At 38.2% G+C, this 19,054-nt stretch overlaps 1 protein-coding gene across 4 annotated transcripts in view; it reads left to right on the top strand.

Annotated features, from left to right (window-relative positions):
• The window catches only part of PCDH11X (protocadherin 11 X-linked), a 433,677-nt gene that overhangs the window by 82,236 nt on the left and 332,387 nt on the right, over positions 1–19,054 (top strand). The gene's annotated exons all lie outside the window — the stretch shown is intronic.

Here is a 19,054-nt window from a genome sequence, read left to right as displayed (position 1 = left end):
GCTTTGAGTCTTAGTGCTGTGATTCTTTCACTAGGATATTTTACTCATTCCTATACTGTCTCTCAGTATTCTAAAATACATTTTTTTTCTACAAAATAGACTCATATTCTTAAATTTTACCACTGAAAGTGTTGCAAAATGACACATTTGTATTTTCTTCCAATTGTGAACTTCTGCTTATTTCATAGACACATGTAAATCAAATTCAGTTATTTATATGCATAGAGATGGATATTAAGTGTGATATCAGGAAATTTTCAGGGGCATTATTGACTTTTTACAATCTTTTAAATAGGCTTTATTCATGTTCTCATCTCCAAGGAAGGTGTTCATTCAAGGGGAAATCACTTATATCCAATAAAAGCTGAATGATGATATCAGAGGTACGAGGTTTGATTTCTCATCACTGAATTCCAGCTGAGAATCATGAGCTGAATTTTGGTCTGTTGTTCTCAGCAGTTTCCATCCTTTCCTGAGAGGTGTTCCATGGCTTTGGATGGATGAGGTGCCCTCTGTTCCTGTTCTCTGTTTCCTCCTGGGCTGTGATATGAAACTCTCTAATCATAGGTTTTCCCACACAAAAATACTTTTCCTAGGTCTGGATCCAAACCATCCATGTGCTGCTGGTTTTTCTCTCCCTCTAAGAAACCAACTTTGGACAAATTCTGGTCTTTTCCAGACACTTGGGCACGTGTGATTCAGACAAGCAAATGAACTTCAAACGGGTGACTGGAATTTGGAAACTTCTTCCCTTGGAATGTTTAGGGCATCTGAGAAATTGGAAATTACTCAGAATTTTGTGATTTTCTGACAGCCAGACTTGGCCAGTGTGTGCACAGCCGAGGTCATGAGCACGTGCAGGAGTTAGGATGGGAAGGGATGAGGGGAAAGGGAGATCCTTTCAGTCTGTAATTATTATTGTGGTGAGAAACTGAATCCAAATCCTAAGTGCCACATCAGAGATCTTTGCAGATGCAGTTTTAAGTCACATATTTTATTAATTTCATTAGTGTTGACTTATTATGGATAAAAGCAGCAGAATTCTGCTGCTAACTCTGAAGGTATCTGAACATGTGGTTGTGTGTTCACGTCTGGGCTGAAAAGTGATTCAGATCAGGGATTTATTGGGATTGGAAGATAAGGTATCTTTATTGTATTGTTAACTGTTTTTTGTAGATTGCTAAAAATTGCTTCCCTCCCTTTGAAAAAGAAAGTGTTTGGAGCTGGAAGGTAAGAAGAAAAGTAACTCAGACTTGGAAAAATACATGGTACATTTTTATTTGCTATTTAACTAGAAGAAACTACCTTAATTCATAAAGATGGTATAAAAGATTGATTTTTTTTTCTTAAATTTAAACTTACCTGGTGTAAAATTACAGTTTTTGTATAACAATCAACTGCATTCCAGCTTTGTTGCATTTTATTTCTTGAAATACACTAAAATAAATTTAAAAGCAAGTGTTTTGCTTGCTAGTACCCAGTTATTATAACTACCTAAGAACATAGGTGCAGATATTTTAATTATGCACTATGAAAGCCTAAGTATTTTCTAGCTTCTGTCTTCTCTTTTCCAAAGTCTCTCTTTCTTTGGAGGTGTTGAACATGAAACTGTCTGTAGCCAACACACCAAGGAATCAAACTGAAGGTGGAAAAGGGCTTTTCTGTTTAAATAAGTCTATTTGTAAACAAAACTTCAAGAGGGGAGGAAAACATTGGATTATGTTCTCAAGCCTAGCAGAAGGGAAGCAACAACTTCTGCAGCCTGCTGGGATTTTGATTGCTATTGATTTCAAAGTTAGAAGCCCAAACAACTGCAATTGTACCAGAAGTGATTCTCCCAACTCCCGTTGAACTCAGAACTCAGCGAGAGCTCTGGCTAAGAGCTGCTGCCACTTGGAAAGGTGTGGGAGATATTGTTATTATTATTATTATTGTTGTTGTTCTTAGCAGCAGTGATCAGCACTGCTGCATTCACTGCTCACAGCCCCTGCTGAGTCACCTTGATCCGCAATATTTTCTGCACCTGAGTGGGAACAAGGGATTTACCAGAAATCCTGTCAGAAAATCTTGGTTTTTCCTCCTTCAGATAGCAGTGACTCTGTGTAAGTGACTCCATCTAAATACAGATCTCTAATATTTTTAAGAAGTGTCTCATGAGGCACACTGAATGCTTACCTTTTTAATTCTTATTTTACACATTGTAGAAGGTTCTACACCTATAAAGATATATACACAAACAAAAAAAAAATATTTCCTAAAACTTTTCGTGTTTTCTTTATAAGCCAGTGTTCAAAGCCATTTCCTGCTGTTTAGAAGCATGAGGTTGAATGGATTTTTCAGCAGCCTGAAGTAGATTTTTAATCTAGCAAAATGACATTGTGACTAATTTAAAAAACATGGATAAACAGATTGGTGTTTGCTTACACATGGGGGAATCATCAAACCTACTGATTTTGCAAACAGGAGGCTGGAGGATTTAATGAATGTTATTTTAAAAACTCATATGGACAAAGCTGTAAATCAGTCCCTGCTAAATTATCTTCCCTGTTTAATTCCCATTCTTCATCACATTTATTGTAAGACCAGTTCTATGCATTATCACTTTGGCCAGATTTTAACCCAAGTTACTTCATGTCCTGTCCATCAAATACTGTCTTTGTTCTTCCATGCTGGAAAATAATATATATATGGTCTAACACTGTGAGATTCTTGTTCTCTTGTCTTTAATGAGTGGTGAAAGATTTTCTTACTGCTCTGTTTTCCTATTTTTATATTAATATATTGAAACTATGGTGGGGGGTTTATTTCAGATCAGTTTCCTCTGGGTCTTGTTCAGTTGACTTCTAATACTTTCCTCAAGAAAATATTAAAATAGGATCTATAGAGTCCTCAATGGGATTCTCAAAAATTTGGAGGTTTTTGAGTGGAAATCAGAATCTTAAATGTCTTTACGAATTCACTACCCACCTGTATAAATCTCCAATGGATTCAAATCACTTATAACTGTAAATAGTTTATCTATTTGTCTGTATTTTTGGGGTGAAGCCCCAAGTGCACTGCTTGCTGCTCACTTGGACGGCTCATCAACGTTTGTTTTCATCTTTATTTTATAGATATATTGGGAGTTTTTATTTTAATTTCCTCCTGCTGTAGTGAAAGCCCCAAGAAGCTGACACAATCTTGATTGTTTCACTCACAATGAGCACATCAAACCTCTTCAGAAACTTATCTCGAACATTGGATATTAAAAGCAGACAGAAATAATTCTGTCAGCAACAATTAGACCAGGAAAACGTAATTGGAGGCAAAAAAGGCTTTTGGTGCTTCCTGTATACAAGATATACAATTATCTGCTTTCAGCTCCCAAGCATGATTTATTAGTTACAGTAGTTTGGCTTTGAAGCACTGAGCAGCCTGGGCTCACTTGTGTGGGGGCTCCAACATCTGTCCTGGCAATCCTCTTCCAGGCTGCCTTGGAGGAATTAGGAGATGGCAACACGAGTTCTGACATGGATATCAGACAGCCAGAGTTAGGAGAGAGGGTTTGGAAGGGGATGTTCCATTATTTCATTGCCCCTTTTTAACTCAATAACTCCTCGAACTGTTTGTTTTTATTATTCCAGATGGGAGCAAGATGCATTTAAATGAATAAAGTGAAATAGAACAAATCAAATGCTTGGCTGCTGTTCAAGAGCTGCTAGGGCTGAGCTTTATTAAATTCACATGAGGATATGATAACTGTGGAATTTCACACAATGAACTGCACTAATCTTACTCATGAAGAACATAATTTTTCTTGGGATAGATGAGAGAATCTGAATTTTTGTAATGAAAAAAACAAAGCCTCTTTGGAGTTTTATTTTCTGAGGGCATTCACTGCTTGAGTGAAATCTGTCCATGTCCCACAAACAGAATCTTCATGCACAATCCATTTTTTACACATCAAAAGTTCCAAGGGTTTGTTCTTCCTCCATGGCAATGTGGAGAATACTTCAAAGTAAGCTACTGTGTTCTGTGTTAGAACTATTCCCTGTGTCATCTACAGCCCCTTTAGGAATAAGCATATCTATGTTTTAAAAGAGGGCAAAAGCATGAAAGTTTAAAATTATATTAGATACATTTTATTTATATTTAAATAGGAAAAATTTAAAGCAGAGCAAACCAAATATTTTTAATGATTATTTGCAAGATATAATTCACATTGATGCATTTTCTTTTCTTGTGACTTTAGATCATTTTTATGCCTCTGCAGTAGAATGGCTCTCTATAAGTTAATGTTTTTCACACATTTCCTGTTATTTAATGAAATGATCTATTTTTCCTTTTTTTTTTTTGAAACTCCAAAATTGCTGTTGAAAATTTCTGATGATATAATATTACATTTCCCCCCTCAGAACTACAAAAGTAAAATTCCTGACAATACTCTCACATGACACATTTTGTTACATTTTCTATTTAAATGCAGTGTAGAGCTGCATTCATAAACTATTTCCCTGTATCTAAAATACTAAAAAGAAAATGAAAATGCTAAAACTCAGAGTTAAATGATGGAGGTCCCAAATCTATTGACAACCTTTTCTTTAACCAAAAAAAAAAAAAAGAATTTGAAATAATATGGGAATTTTTTGTCGGCACTGATGAATTATTACCTTCCCAAAGTCATGTATAATTAGAGTGGATATCACTCTAACTATAAAATAAATAAATTAAAATTAAAATGAATAAAATTAAAAAGAGTAAAAGTCAATTGCTGGTTTGATGAGATCTCACGTGTTTGTGTAATATTAAAGTTATCAATTTTCTTTTGTGGGGCTGAATAACTCATTTAGTGTTGTCTCCTTTGAAAATGAGTGAGAGACACAATCTGTCTGCTTGATGAACTGCAGGAATTCATCAAAGCCACAAATGTGGAGCTCACCTGAACGCTCCCTGCACCTTTTCCTGAAACCAGCAGAGCAAGGGTCTGCAGTGAATCCATGGGACACGTGGTCGTAATATTTTGAGAGGATATGTAAAAACAGATAGGTGGGAATGGAAAACGCCTTCCTTACCATGTAAACAACAAAGAAAATAAACCTGAATTTTGTCACCTTGCTGTTTGGTGTGTGGTTGAGGATGATTGGGGTTCTCTCAAGGAGAGGCAGGAGTGTGTTGGCTGTAGCCCATGGGGTTTATGGAGCCACATCCAGGTGCTGGTGAGATCTCACCAAAACAATGGCCAGAGCAGATCCTTCTCACATACCAACATTTTGTGAATATTTCAGGAGAAGTGCTGAGAAGTGCTGAGGTGATGCTTTCCTTGTAACTATCTTTGGGTTCCTTTTATTGTCTTTTGCACATTTAGAGCAGAAATGCTGAGAGAGGGGATGAGGGAAGGTGTGCCAGGCCTGGATTCTCCTGGCAGGGCAGGGCAGAGAGGACAAGCAGAGCACCAACAGCCCTGCCCTTCACCTGGGCTGATGGAATTCTGCATGTGGAAGACCCTCGGAGAGTGGCCAGGCACAGCAGACAGAGAACCTCTCTCCTTGTGAAACCAGCCCAAAGAAAACTCAGATTTAATCAGAACTGGTTTGCCTCTCCCTGTGTCAATCAAAGCTTTTCTATTGATAATCTGAGGAGAACAGGGTTGAGAACACAAAGTCTACTTTTGTATTATTAAGATGAAAAGATTCTACTGAGGTTTGATAACACTGGAGATGCAGAGGCTGTTACAGGAACATAATGAATATCAAATATATCTGCAAAAAGGACTTTTTTATCAAGATCAAGTCCTGATGAAAAATGCCACTTAATCTTTATTTTACATCAGACAGGTTTAAAGACTGCAAGTCATGAATGTAGATCTGCATTTAATGGAGGTATTTAGTTTAGAATACTCTGTGCTGAAATATGAACCTTGAATTCAATTGCTTCTCATCTGATTTAAAAAAAAAAAAATAGACTTATTAATTTCATATTCAAATTCAGAATGCTCTATTAACAAATTATAATTTACCAGTAGATGTCACAACCTTATTGGTAAATCTGTATAAATTGTCATTCCAAATGAATTCTGTTGCATTTGAACTCATTTCAGTGGAACTAATTTTGTTTGTTGTTTGTTTTAAAATTATTTCTGGAAAAGAAAGTGTCTGACTAGTCACTTTTAATTTATAAATCTCAGAAGTACTGGGTTCTGTGAGAGACAAAATCAGATTTGGTACAATGAAGCAAGAGTTGTCATTAAAAGTGTTAATTTTATATGCTGGATCAATGACTGGTCAGTTTTTTGTTTGGTTGGGTTTTTTTTTAGGTAGGATAGAATTATTATTCCGTTGTTAATTTTTTAATTGCTTTATGTTTAGGCTGTTGTTTATGAAGGAGAATGAGTAGCTGGAACAGGATGTTCCACTTCTGATCAAAAAAATGTTCTGTGATGGGAATTCTCAAGTGACTGTATCACAATCTTCCACAGGGGCTGTGGAAGATTGGCTTACACTGTTTGTGTTCCAAGACTTGTGTGTGGCTGTAAGCTTTGTATGGATTTTCTTTTCTGTAATTGTTTTTCCTTTAGCCATCCTGTGGCCTGAGATTGGAAGAAAAAGATAAAAGGTCAGAAAGGCTTAATAGCAATTTTGTTTTTTGAAAAGGAGAGACTGGTTGATCCAGCTTAAATCTTTACAGCTGGATCAACCAATAACTTGAATTACAGAAACAAATGACAACTTGAAAACTTCATGGGTCAGCTCCACAGCAGCTGTAACCAGGAGAGTGAGAGGGAAAGGTGAATCCATGGGACATATGGTCGTAATATTTTGAGAGGATGTGCAAAACAGATAGGTGGGAATGGAAAACGCCTTCCTTACCATGTAAACAACAAAGAAAATAAACCTGAATTTTGTCACCTTGCTGTTTGGTGTGTGGTTGAGGATGATTGGGGTTCTCTCAAGGAGAGGCAGGAGTGTGTTGGCTGTAGCCCATGGGGTTTATGGAGCCACATCCAGGTGCTGGTGAGATCTCACCAAAACAATGGCCAGAGCAGATCCCTCTCACATACCAACATTTTGTGAATATTTCAGGAGAAGTGCTGAGGTGATGCTTTCCTTGTAACTATCTTTGGGTTCCTTTTATTGTCTTTTGCACATTTAGAGCAGAAATGCTGAGAGAGGGGATGAGGGAAGGTGTGCCAGGCCTGGATTCTCCTGGCAGGGCAGGGCAGAGAGGACAAGCAGAGCACCAACAGCCCTGCCCTTCACCTGGGCTGATGGAATTCTGCATGTGGAGACAGACACTCGGAGTGATTTCTTCCAAGTGATAATAGTTTCCGTTTTGAATGACTATAAAGGTAACAGAAATACAAATTTTTTTTATGAAAGAGGTTGGAATTCATTTCTTCTGTAGGAGGTGAAGACAGGGAGCCACACAGAGAGAATCACTGCTGTAGCTCACACAAGCTGCAGTGAGTCACTCGAACGCTCTTTCCTCTGGGTACTGTGGGAGGTAACTATGTGAACACTTGGCTTTCAGATAGCTGAGGCTGAGTAAGATGGATTCTGAAATCTAATACAAAAATAATTTTAAAAACCAGGGCTCACAAAGCTGAGAACATTTTGAAGCCATGACCTTCAGTCCTGTAGGCAGATTGCTCTCGGTTAGAAAGTTGAGGCAATTAAAAGATGGATAGCACTGAGAGGAGTTTTTAAAGTATTGTACTCAGATATTTTCACCTCCACTGACTCTACTGTTAGGGTGCTTGTTCCATGTATGTTGTTCAAAGTCGTTTGAAATATTACTAAATTTTACTGTGTAGAGAAATATTAAATCCTCTGATAAATTTCACCTTATCTCTCTAGACTAAATTGATATGCAATTGATATGCTGTGTTAAAATGATCATATTTTCTTGCCATTAATTTCTCCTTATAAAAGCCTTTTTTTATCTGTATTTTCACCAGTTTGACTCACCTGCTTTAATCTTTGCCATAAGCTGACAAAGACCCAAGTGCATTCATTCTGCTTGTTTATTTGGCATGCCAGTAATAACCAGTATAAACACGGTGAGGAAAGGGGCTGTGGGGAGGTTCAGTGAGGAGGCACATGCCTCAGACAAACTGCAGGGGATCCTGCTTCATTCCAGGAGAAAGAAAACCATGAATCAGGAGAAAGTGAGAAACGTTGTCCTCAGGTAGTGGATGGTGTCAGCACTCACTTTTTTTGCAAAGTTCACCCTTGCCAACACCCAGGATTTTGTTTCCTGTGATGCATCCAACCTTTGTGTCATAGCTGAGATGGAGACAATGCAAAGCAGCACACTCCATTTCCAGGAGGCTTCAAAGTGTTTTTATTCTGGCATGCATGCTTTTTATATATTCTTCCAAAGCTCATAAATTTACACTTTACTCATTGGTCACCAGAGACAAACAAAGGCAGCTGCAGGTTTCTCTTATTTCTCCTTCTTTCCTTCTTTGTTTCTGTGTCAATGACCTTGGTGTTGCCCTGATTTTTAAAAGTGTTGCGTTTTCTGTTATAGTTATTTTGAAAGTCTTAAAGTTCTTTAAAAAGTTTTCCATGCCTTCTGATGATTACATATTTCTACTAGAGTTCTCAGGCACTGTCCATGTAAATAATGATTGTTTTACATTCTTCTTTGTGGGAGGAGAGCATTGATGAACTGTTGATTTAACCAGTGTGGTTGGAGAGGTGGCAATTTCATCCTCCAATCCACTGTGACTTTTAGAACTCTATGTATTGCAAAGTCAGAAAGAAAAATGGCTCTTTTTCTCTTTTGAACTTACCAAGCTGCTGTGTACTCATTTTGTGTCAAATAGCGACCACCTTGGTAGGAAATTCTTTCAGGGGTGAACATGGATCCTCTTCTCCAACCCCTGTGGCTCACAGGAGTCACTGTGAAACCTCTCCCACCCCCGTGTGCTGTGCTGGCAGCGTGGCAGTGACACTGGGGTCTGTCAGGGACACCTGGGGCAGCACAGCCTCCCCAGCTAAAATTCACCTCATGGGCCAGCAGGCAGATCCGTGTCACCTGAGCTGTGTCCCTGCTCTCTGATCCATCACCTGCAGCAAAACATTTTGGGACAAGCAGTCCACAGAGAGCTTCTTGCAAAAAACACTGGATATTTTACCATAATACTGCTATTGCAAAGCCTAAATTGAATTAGTGTTTTTAAAGACTTCCTGATCCTCTTGGATTAGGCCACCAGGGCTGCTTTTGGAAAAAACTAGACTAAGAGTGATAATCTGTCAAGATAACAATTCTGAGATGGGTTTTAAATGGAAAATATTGCATTCAGTTGCCAATTTCCCCTTCCCTGAAACTTTTGGAAGACTGAGCAGCACAGCTGCAACTTTATGCAGGAGTGTAGGAGCAGAAGTTGGAAGTAGGGTGATGGGAAGATGGGAAGTGGGCACTTTGAGGGGGAGGATTTCATCCAAATTACATCTAGAATCTCCTAAAATGTCACTGAAATATTTGAAGCAGAAGAAACGTTTCTTTGCATAACGTTTACTGAAGTCCAGGAATTTTGTCGTGTTTTGAGCAGTTTTTAATGTATTCTTCCTTTGGAAGGAACACTGTGAGGGGTGAAGAGAGCCTTATCTTGTGGGAAAACTGAAATTAAACTGTAATAACTGTAATACAGTTCTGTTTTTGTTTTTGTTTGTTTTTTTTTTTTTTTTTTCTCAATAGTCTATTGGTCTTTACTGTTCCTGGAGGCAGACATCCCAAATCTCATCAACTGCTATCCCCTGTGATATTAATTAATACATTTACTGTGGTGTCCAAAACTATGTCACAGCCTAGCTAGAAACTTGAGCTACATTTTCAGCATAAGGACAGCTCCTGTCCTGTCAGGATTGTGTTTTAGGGTGGTGAGGCAAAGCTGCTCTTACTGTATGATATAAATTTCAGACTAGAGAGGTTTCAAACTTGAATTGTCCTGATAAGCCCATGCAAAATTGGAGGAGTAGAGAAATCCAACCTTAACACAACCCATATTTTAATCCACTTTCTATTAAGATAATTTGACAAAAAAATTACTTTTGATGACTTCATATTGGTAAACCATAAAAAAAGAGTTTCTATTATTATTTCTTATTTGGCTGATTTCTTTAAGGCTACATCTTGTAGCTATTTTAATGGAAAACCAAAGTTACAGCTATTATCTGATGTTTCATCTAATTTGCTTTCTTCTAGTTTGGAGAAATAGCATGCTGTTAATGTAGGAAAAAAAGAGCAAGATAAAAGTACATTGAAGAAGTGAAATAATTTTCTATGAAGACCTCTCTGCAATACTGTACATGGTATTGCATTTTATTTATTCACAGCTTTGCACTCGAAGCAAACTACAAGGAGATGAAACCTCAAGAGGAAAAGCCCTATGAAATGAGAACAAACAATATCAGAGCATAAGGTGTCCTGCTAACCTTTAAAAATGCAATTCAGTCCCACACAATTTTCCTCAATCAGAAGCAAATCTGCAGTTCTTTAGCAGCAAACCAATCAGTTGGGTTCTCACTCACTTTGATGTGTGAGTTGAAATTTAATACAGAAAAAGAAAAGACCTTTTGGGAAATCATATTAATGGAGGTTCATTTTCATTATGTCCAGTTTTCTTTCATTATTGGATACTTGTGGGGATAGGTCTTTTCCCTGGAGTGCCCTTCTCTAGATTATTTTGTTGTGTGTGTGTGCTTCTTCCTGTGCCTTGAAATCAGTGTGATATTCTGCTACTGCTTTCTCCCATCTTTTCCTGCTGTATTAATTTTACCTGTGAAATTCCATAGGTTAAAATTTCAGAATCGTTGCTCCCTCACTGCGCTTTGACCCATTTTATTTTTCTGTTCAGTGGCAGAATGTTGCTATTGCTCTCTAGGATAGATTCATTTGGAGCTTTATATGCAACCAAGGATCTTTGCATGATCTCAAGTGCTGAACAACAACCAAAAAGCGAAGTATTTTAGTAAATTGCTGGAGTTAATGACCCTTATGATGATCGAGGGTCATTATCTGCTTTTAGCTCCCTCTATTACCTCCTTCTCCTGCCTCAAAGCACTGGAGGTTGATTATCATAGTGAAGGAGTGCTCCTGTTTCACAGTGGAATCAGAGGCAACTGCACTTGCTCAGGAGTTGGGCTGCTGAGTGGCCCTGGGAGTGCAGGAGGTCATTCCTGGTTTTCAGAAATTCCAACACCTCAGATGGGCTTTTCCAGCAGCCCAGGCGGGCTCTGCTCTGTGCTGGAGCTGACCACTGCCTTGTGGGGAGGCAGAGCAGGCTCAGTGCACGGAGCTCTCCCAAGCTCCCCTCGCCTGGCTGCATCCCAGGTTATCACTGAGCAGGCAGCCAGTGGGAGCCAGAGTTAACTGAGCCTGCACGTGTCATGGAAACGGCTGGAGTACAGATAACTCCATTACTGCCACTCGTTATCCAATGCCATATTGATTTATTTTCAAATTACTTAATTTTTCAGTGTTCTGTACAGGTTAGAGATCCATCTTTTCAGCCACATGCCAAACTGCATGCTACACTGAAAATTATGGCTTTTATAACATTATATCAAATCAGGTAATTCTGTGTGTCTGTATAATGAAGTGTTGCATTAAGCTAAACTGAGCATTATGTCAAATTAAACTGTAGTTTAATTCTCAAATTTGAACCAGAAGTTACTTTGGGTTTGAGTAATCAGAGAGATGTGTGTGTACACATGTTTATTTCACCAGTTGTCTACAGATATCTACAGAAGAAAAAATGTTTAAATATTTAGAACTGACAAAGGCATGTGTTTAGAGCCATTAAAATCAAAGTTTCTCTTTGCTGATCCACTGCTGCTCACATCTGTTCACTGGGGTTCTCTCACCAGGTTAAGCCAGGACTGGATGTATCTGAGTTAAAACAAGAGCAGCCTGGTTGGTAGGACAGTGGTTTGATCAAAGTGAGGTGTTTGGAATGCCTAAAGTCAGATAAAGACAGTCACAGATTTCCATATTTCAGAGGACATAGAAACTCCCCACTTGCAAATCATCTCTATTATTTTATTTTGACTACATCTAGGACAAAAGATGGGGCCTAGCAGCCTTCAGTCTCTATTAACTACATTCCCATAACAAGCACATGGCAAGCTTTTTGAAAAAAAAAAAAAAAAAAATTCAGAGTAATTACTATTGTGAATTATTGACCACTTGTTCCACATATTAGGAACTATTAACCTTGTTATCCATTATTTAAAGGAACTATATCACTTCACAAAACTGAGTACTCTTAGGTGGCCAGCAAAAAGATTTTATTAAGTTGAAACAATTTTCTTTAATTATCCTTCAACAATTCACAGTCTAAGAACAATTGCCCTTTTAGCAAAATGAATATAATGAACCACTCCAGAGAGCTCATAGTTTGTGCTGTATAGGAATCTCTGTGTGTTGGTGTTAAATAGTGGAGAATTTTTGCAGCAGATGGAACCCATAAATTAGAGGAAAACCAAGAACAGAATCCAGAAAGGATCTGGGACTGGATTAGGGATATCCTGATTCACCCTAAAAAGAAACTCCTGAGCTGTGAATTGTAAATAGTGCTCCCATTAGAAAGATTTCACTGAGGATCTCTGTTTTGGCTTGACTTGGAAGAAGATATGGTAAACAAGATATCCTTCTGTAGGATGTTTCCTGGTACAGACACTCAAAACAGACTTTATCTCCCTGGACAGAAAATTCAGAAATAAGTAACATGCTTGGTCATGATATCTGTAGCCTAGAAAATATCCCTTGGAATTTAACCCCTGATGGCAGGAAAATAATAAATGAAGTGACTGTATTCTGTACCAAGATTAAAAGTAAACTAATGGTGTTTTAATGATCCTACTAAAACTGGAAAACTGCTGTTTTTTCTGTCCAAGTGGGTCACTCAACTGAATTCTGACTGGGCAAAGAAATTAACCATTTATTTTCTGACTTTGAAACCAGTGCCTGTATCAGTTTTAGCTTGCATTTCGTTCAGCTGTCTGAATTTTGTGAACACATTTTCCCATAACAATTGTAATGACATCCCTAATTAAGCATACAAGTGTAATGTGCATGTGATCCAGCGGTTGAGAAAGAATAGGAGAAAGAATTTTCTTGTGGCCATAAATCAATATATTCAAAGATATTGACACCCCATATTCTGTTGTAAATTTGCTTTCCTGTTATCACTGTCTATTGCCACTGCTCAGACAATGAGTGGAGCTCAATTCACAACATGAAGAATCAAAATGCTTTTCTGGTGCTGTTTGTTGCAAAGCAGGAGTCAGAATCCCCCCTGCGAGCTTTCTTCATGGCCAGAAATGAAGGCAGTGCAGTGTGGTTTCATATTTAAAGGTGGAAAACACACCTTGCAATTGATTTAAGTTAGATGCATAAAAAAATGGGAATGACACGGCCACCCACAGGAGTTATAGAGAAGATGAATTAGGGAGAAGCTTTTGTTAATAGAAATAAAGCACATTTTCAGTCAAACATGTAGTGTATTATGTTGCTCATACAGAATAAGTTTTCTTACCTGTAAGCACTGACATAACAGGACTGAGTTATAGGCTGTAGTATGGCACAATTATATGTATTTCTACCACTTTTTAGAACAGTGGAACTACATTCTAAATCTAATTTAACTGCAGAATTTCTCCCTCAGCACAAGTACACTGCCTCAGTCTCTCTCAGACTATTTAATGCTTTGTTCTTGTCAGAAGAATTTCCTCAAGAACAAAATGCTTCAGCACAGTCTACATTTAAAACTTCCTTTAACTGTGAAGAAAAAAAAAATAAAATTAGGTTTTCTTGTATTTTCTCAATAATGGATTGCAGAAATCACCTTGGCTTACCCTGCATTCCTTCCTCAGGCTAAGTTCCCATGGAAGTGTGGCTTTGATGGAAGTCATGAATAAAGAGTGCTGAACAGGACCCATTGTGATTAGACACCTATTTTGAAAAAGCTTTAGGAATGATAAACTGCACAGTTGCAGCGTTGCTCTTTTATTTTATATTTAAGAAAGACCGATGACATTTGGGATCTTCTAAAAGAGCAAAATGGATAATAAGAAGTATGTTCTTTCAGTTTCCATGAAGGCACTTTCTTGTCAACGTCTGTCATGCTCCAAAAAGTGCAAAATATTTTGTTAGAAAGTAAATGAAAACTTCTACAAGGAGCAGCTTTTTTTGTCAGTGTAATGTAAGATGAAGTCTTCTGAGAACTCGCAGGATATACAGTGTTTAAAGATTAAAAAGCCAGCAACATTACAGACAAGTGAAAGGTCAGAGGGGGCCATCACACACACAGACATTGAATAATTCAGTGGTTTGCTGTGTGTGTCACCTGCAGAGCTCAAATACTTGAACAAAGTGCACAACCATGGCTTGCTGAACCTTGGTAATAGCCCAGATTATATTAATATTAATATTAATAATAATTAACTCAGAGTTTAGGGCTCTTGTGAAGAGTTCAGCTGGCAGGAGGAAGAAGGAGCTCTGTGGCTGGTGCCCCACTCAGCAGCCCAGCCTGAGCTGTGCATCCTGCACTGGGTGTGGTGAGGCTGCAAACCCAGATCTGACAATACTTTTATTTTCCTTTGTATGATAATTCATTTTCTCCATGGAGAACAATAATTAGCAGCTGGGAGTGAGGCTGGGCACTGGGCAGCCTGGACCTGGGAATCATGTCCAGGGTGTCACTGCTGGCTGCAGCACAAAGGAGCTCCACCAGGAGCCTGATAGGAAATAAAAAGAGTGCAATTAGGAAACACAAAAGAGAAAATTGCTTTGAAAGTCAGCAGGGGTGCACGGCAACCCAGTGCTCAGAAGCAGATGAAAAGTCCCTCGGTCAGAGTGGAGTGGTCCGAGCTCCACACAGAGTGAGGATAATGAGAGCATCTCCAGCAATGTGCCACTGCAAACCCCACTACTTAAAGTGTCACAGCTGCCAAGGACACTTTGTCTCATCTGCTGACAGTGCTGAACCCATGTCACTTAGAAGCAATCAACAAATTACGTTTGAAATCTTCAGAAGATTATCTCAATTCAAAGACGACGCCGGAATCAATAGGCTTTTGGATCTTCTAGGAAAAGAAGGATGCAGGTTGGTTCAAGTTTACAAGCTTTAGACAATGGTCTGTTAAAGCAATTATAGTCTCACACCAGGCTGGTTGGAAATCAATATCTGCAAATGTGAGATATTTGCATATTTAATTTTTTTTTTGGCACAAACCCCTTTGAAATAAACTAATCATTTTCCCTATCCAGGCTTTGAATTAACTGCTGTTTAAAATCCACTGTATAGTCTACATTCAGGATTCTTAGAATCAGGTAATAATATTACAAATAGTCTGGGGAAGAAATGAGTACCAAACCTTGTTTAAAATTACTGTCATGCACTCCTTTTGAAAGAACCTGAATGCTCTGTGAAATGAACTTGATTTACTGTCACTTGTCTCTCCTTTGCTTTCAGGTAGATTTGAAGTGCATCGGTGCTGCAATGCCAGCTTTCTGTAGTCTTACTTAGCCACCCTTTCAACAATCTTGATGGACTATTTTGATTCTTGTAGTCCTTTCTCAGAGTAATTTTAAAGAAACACTAATTAAAGCTTTTCTATTGAATAATGCATGTTCTTCACCTTCTAAAGTTTAGCTTAAGGGACGCATGTTGACAAAAATACATTATATTCCTTTCACTTAATTTCATTAGGAGGACTTCTTTGGCTTTTTGGTAACATACAGATTTTTCTCCAGAGTGTGATAGAGCACAGAAGGATTAGCAGAGCATTAGGAGTGACCACAGCCCAGGAGTAATCCCTATGGCAGGATGTGAGTTCCAGGGCAGTTTGTAGATGTCCTGTACAATGGTGCATAAAATAGGGATGCACTGTGTTGTACTTGAGGCATTTTCTCTAGAACTCCAGCCAAGTCTGATACACTAAATAATCCAGACTTGTATTTTCCCAATTTACCCAGCAGTATATTGAATGCACCATTAATAACAGAAGTCCACTTAAAATGGATATTTTCTTTTGGTATACAAACCTAGGAAAGGTGGTGTTGATGCTGCTAACAATCAAACTGAAATCAAGAGGGGTTTCTTGGTGTAGAAACAGGGTGAGGAAGGGAAGAATCATGCCATGAGAGGTGAGTGGAAAAGATTGGTATTCTGCTGTGAGGAGAAGCTTCCTGCAATAATGAGGGCATAGCAGAGGCCAAAGAGAGAGCAGTGCATTCGGGTTCAGCATCACATTCACCCTCTGTGGGCTGGGAGCACATGGGAACAAAGGCAGATACGAGCAGTGATTTCAAATATTTCTTGTTATCTTTATATTTCTCGACTGCTTTCTCTCCCTTCCTGTCAGTTATCAGTGATCATCATTTTAAAACCACTTGTAGTTCTGGGAACAGTTCGTACTCCTTTGTTGAAGCATTTATGATTGTCAGTAAAACTTTTCAGGCTATCATTTTATTTAATATAGGCCAGTCTCATTCTCTTTCGGGTTACTAGATGCATTTTTCTTTTTCTTCAGTTAGCCAAGTTGCATGGCTGTGCTGTGTACGTGAAGTTTGAATTAATGTTCTGAATTAAATTGAACTTATTTTAGGACAGATCTTTCTCAACCTTAGTGGTGCATGTCTGTTCATATGCAGGCAATTTGCTAACACTGATAGAAATTGATAGATATGTGCTATTATTAATGCAGTTAATTTTTTAAAGTGCCAGGTCTAATAAAGGGAGCAAATGCAAAAATCATCTGGGCTACAAGTTTCAATGCTTGTTCTATAAAAATTCACATCACATGAACTAACCATTAGGGAGGTCCTGTTCAAACAGCAAGCAACTGTCCTGGTAAATAACCTTTCAGTTAGAAATGTTAATAAAAAATAATTGATAAACTAAAATGCAAAACTGACTGAAATTCTGCCATTGATGAGCTACTTCTCTTCACTAAGTACCTGCAGTTACAACTGTTATTTTACAAATTTGAAAACACAACTTCAAAACCTCTTCAAGGCTTCTCTCACTGGGTAACCCACTCCTCCTCCTCCTCCTGGTTCTCTGATAATTTCTGTGTTTTGTTATCCAACAAAATTTCATCTCCTTGTCTATCCTCTGCTGCTCCTTCAGTCCATTTCCATCTTTGTCCTGTCCTTATTTCCTTTTCTGTCTCCCCCAGGATAAAGTTGCTGGCTAGGAAGGGTTTAAAGGCCATCACGGTAGTGGTGCTCACAGTTCCACATCCTGTGTCTCATTTATCTCCTGTAGGCAGAGAACTGGAATACAACAGTCAGAATTTCCCTGTTGATGGTTTCTTCCCAAGCCCTGACTGCTTCTGGCTTTTGTTGTCTTGCATCCAACTTCTCAACCTTTGGGGACACCACCCAGAGTGGAGCACAAACCCAAACAAAGCTGATACTTTGCCTCTAAAATCAGCAAAGTCTTACATTTGCAGCAATACAGGCTGCTGGAGAGATGGGCTTTTCATATCAACGTGCAAAAAGGCACCACCTGAACTAGTTGGGTTTTTTTTGGTTTTTTTTTGTTTTTTTTTAATTTCAGGCTTGCACCCAATATTTAAATACCAAGCTACCTGTGTTCTGTGGCTGTTTGATGAGGAATTGAGTGTGTGACCCTCAATCAGTGTCACACCAGCTTCCTCACTGTCCTTCCAGATGAGAAGTTTTCCTCAGAGGAGAATTTTTCCTTTTCCAATCCTTTTTAGGATACAGCTTCCTGCTGGCATAACTAATGGCTTCATTAACACAATTTAGCCACACATGTAACCTTGCTTTGTCATTGCTTTTATTGTGCCTCGAAGGATGGTTTTTTTTCCAGGTTGTGTTCTCTGTTTACCCACAAGGGTCCATCTGCACTTCGTGGCTTCTGATTTCATCTCAAGGCTGAGTCTTTAAGGCATCAGCTTGGGGTTTACCCCAGAAGCAATATTGCTGAAATAATTTGAAGTTAGGGCTTCAAAAAGAATGTTTTTTGTTTTCCAATAAGCATATTTATTTGTGTGTGTCCAATGATTTTTCAACCATCTCATTAGTGATAACTAATTATGGTGGTGTTACAGAGGGTTTTCAAAAGTGTTTTCTTTTTATTGGCTTGACTTTCTCAAGGTTACAGCACTTATAAATAAACTCTTCCCACCTGACATTCCATTCAGAAGTATTTGATATTTGACTTTTCCTCATGTGCTTTGGTGCCCACACATTTGATACTTGCTAAATCCTCATTGTGAGTTCCTGAGATTTTCCTCAATCTTGGACATTTTGCTTATCCATTCCTGAAATGAAAGAGTGACCTTTCACCTTTGAAACTGAGGAATTATTATAATTTATCATGCATTATAATTTATCATGTGTTATTTTAAAGGCACATTGCTATAAACAATGAGTAGTACAATTTGATAAAATTTGATATTTTTTGTGCATATCAACTTGGACACGGGATACTGGACATAGCAGTCCAGTAGCTTTCACCTTTTAAAAAAAGTTTTATTCCACTTTTTCCTTCAAATTGTTCAAATAGAATATAGACAACAAGAAAAGTAAGTATTTAAATATCTCATCAATCACTCTCCCTGGAATACACCTATTTAAAACTCTTTTAAATCAAAATCTCTTTAATCACTATCTTAGTTGTAGTAAACTTGAGTGAAATGTCTTTATTTAGTTGCCACAAAAGAAGCTGTTAGAAAAAACATGCTGGCCATTGTAAATGTATCACCTAAAAAGAGCTTTTATAATGGATTCCTGCCCCTTCTTTTCATTTTCACCAAAGCCCATTCTCCTGTAGGATTAAAACCCAAAAGACCAACTGCAAAGCAGATGTCTCAGGATTAGAATGCTAAGTTTTTTGCTTTATTTCTTGATTTAAGGAGGAAAAAAAAAAAAGGACAGCAGATTATAATCAACATTGTTTATTTCACTGCTTGACTTCCTAAAAACGAGCGCCTGGATTATGAGCTTGTCTGTGGATAATCAGAAAAGGCCAAGAATTGCCTGTTTTGCAAATCCTTTCCAGCCAGGGGTAGGAAGCTGTATCTAGCAAAGCTGA

Source organism: Lonchura striata, chromosome 4A, assembly GCF_050655825.1.
Source record: "Lonchura striata isolate lonStrDom1 chromosome 4A, ASM5065582v1, whole genome shotgun sequence".
NCBI lineage: Eukaryota > Metazoa > Chordata > Aves > Passeriformes > Estrildidae > Lonchura > Lonchura striata.
Note: the sequence above shows the minus strand (reverse complement) of the source record. Positions and strands in the feature narration are given on the sequence as shown.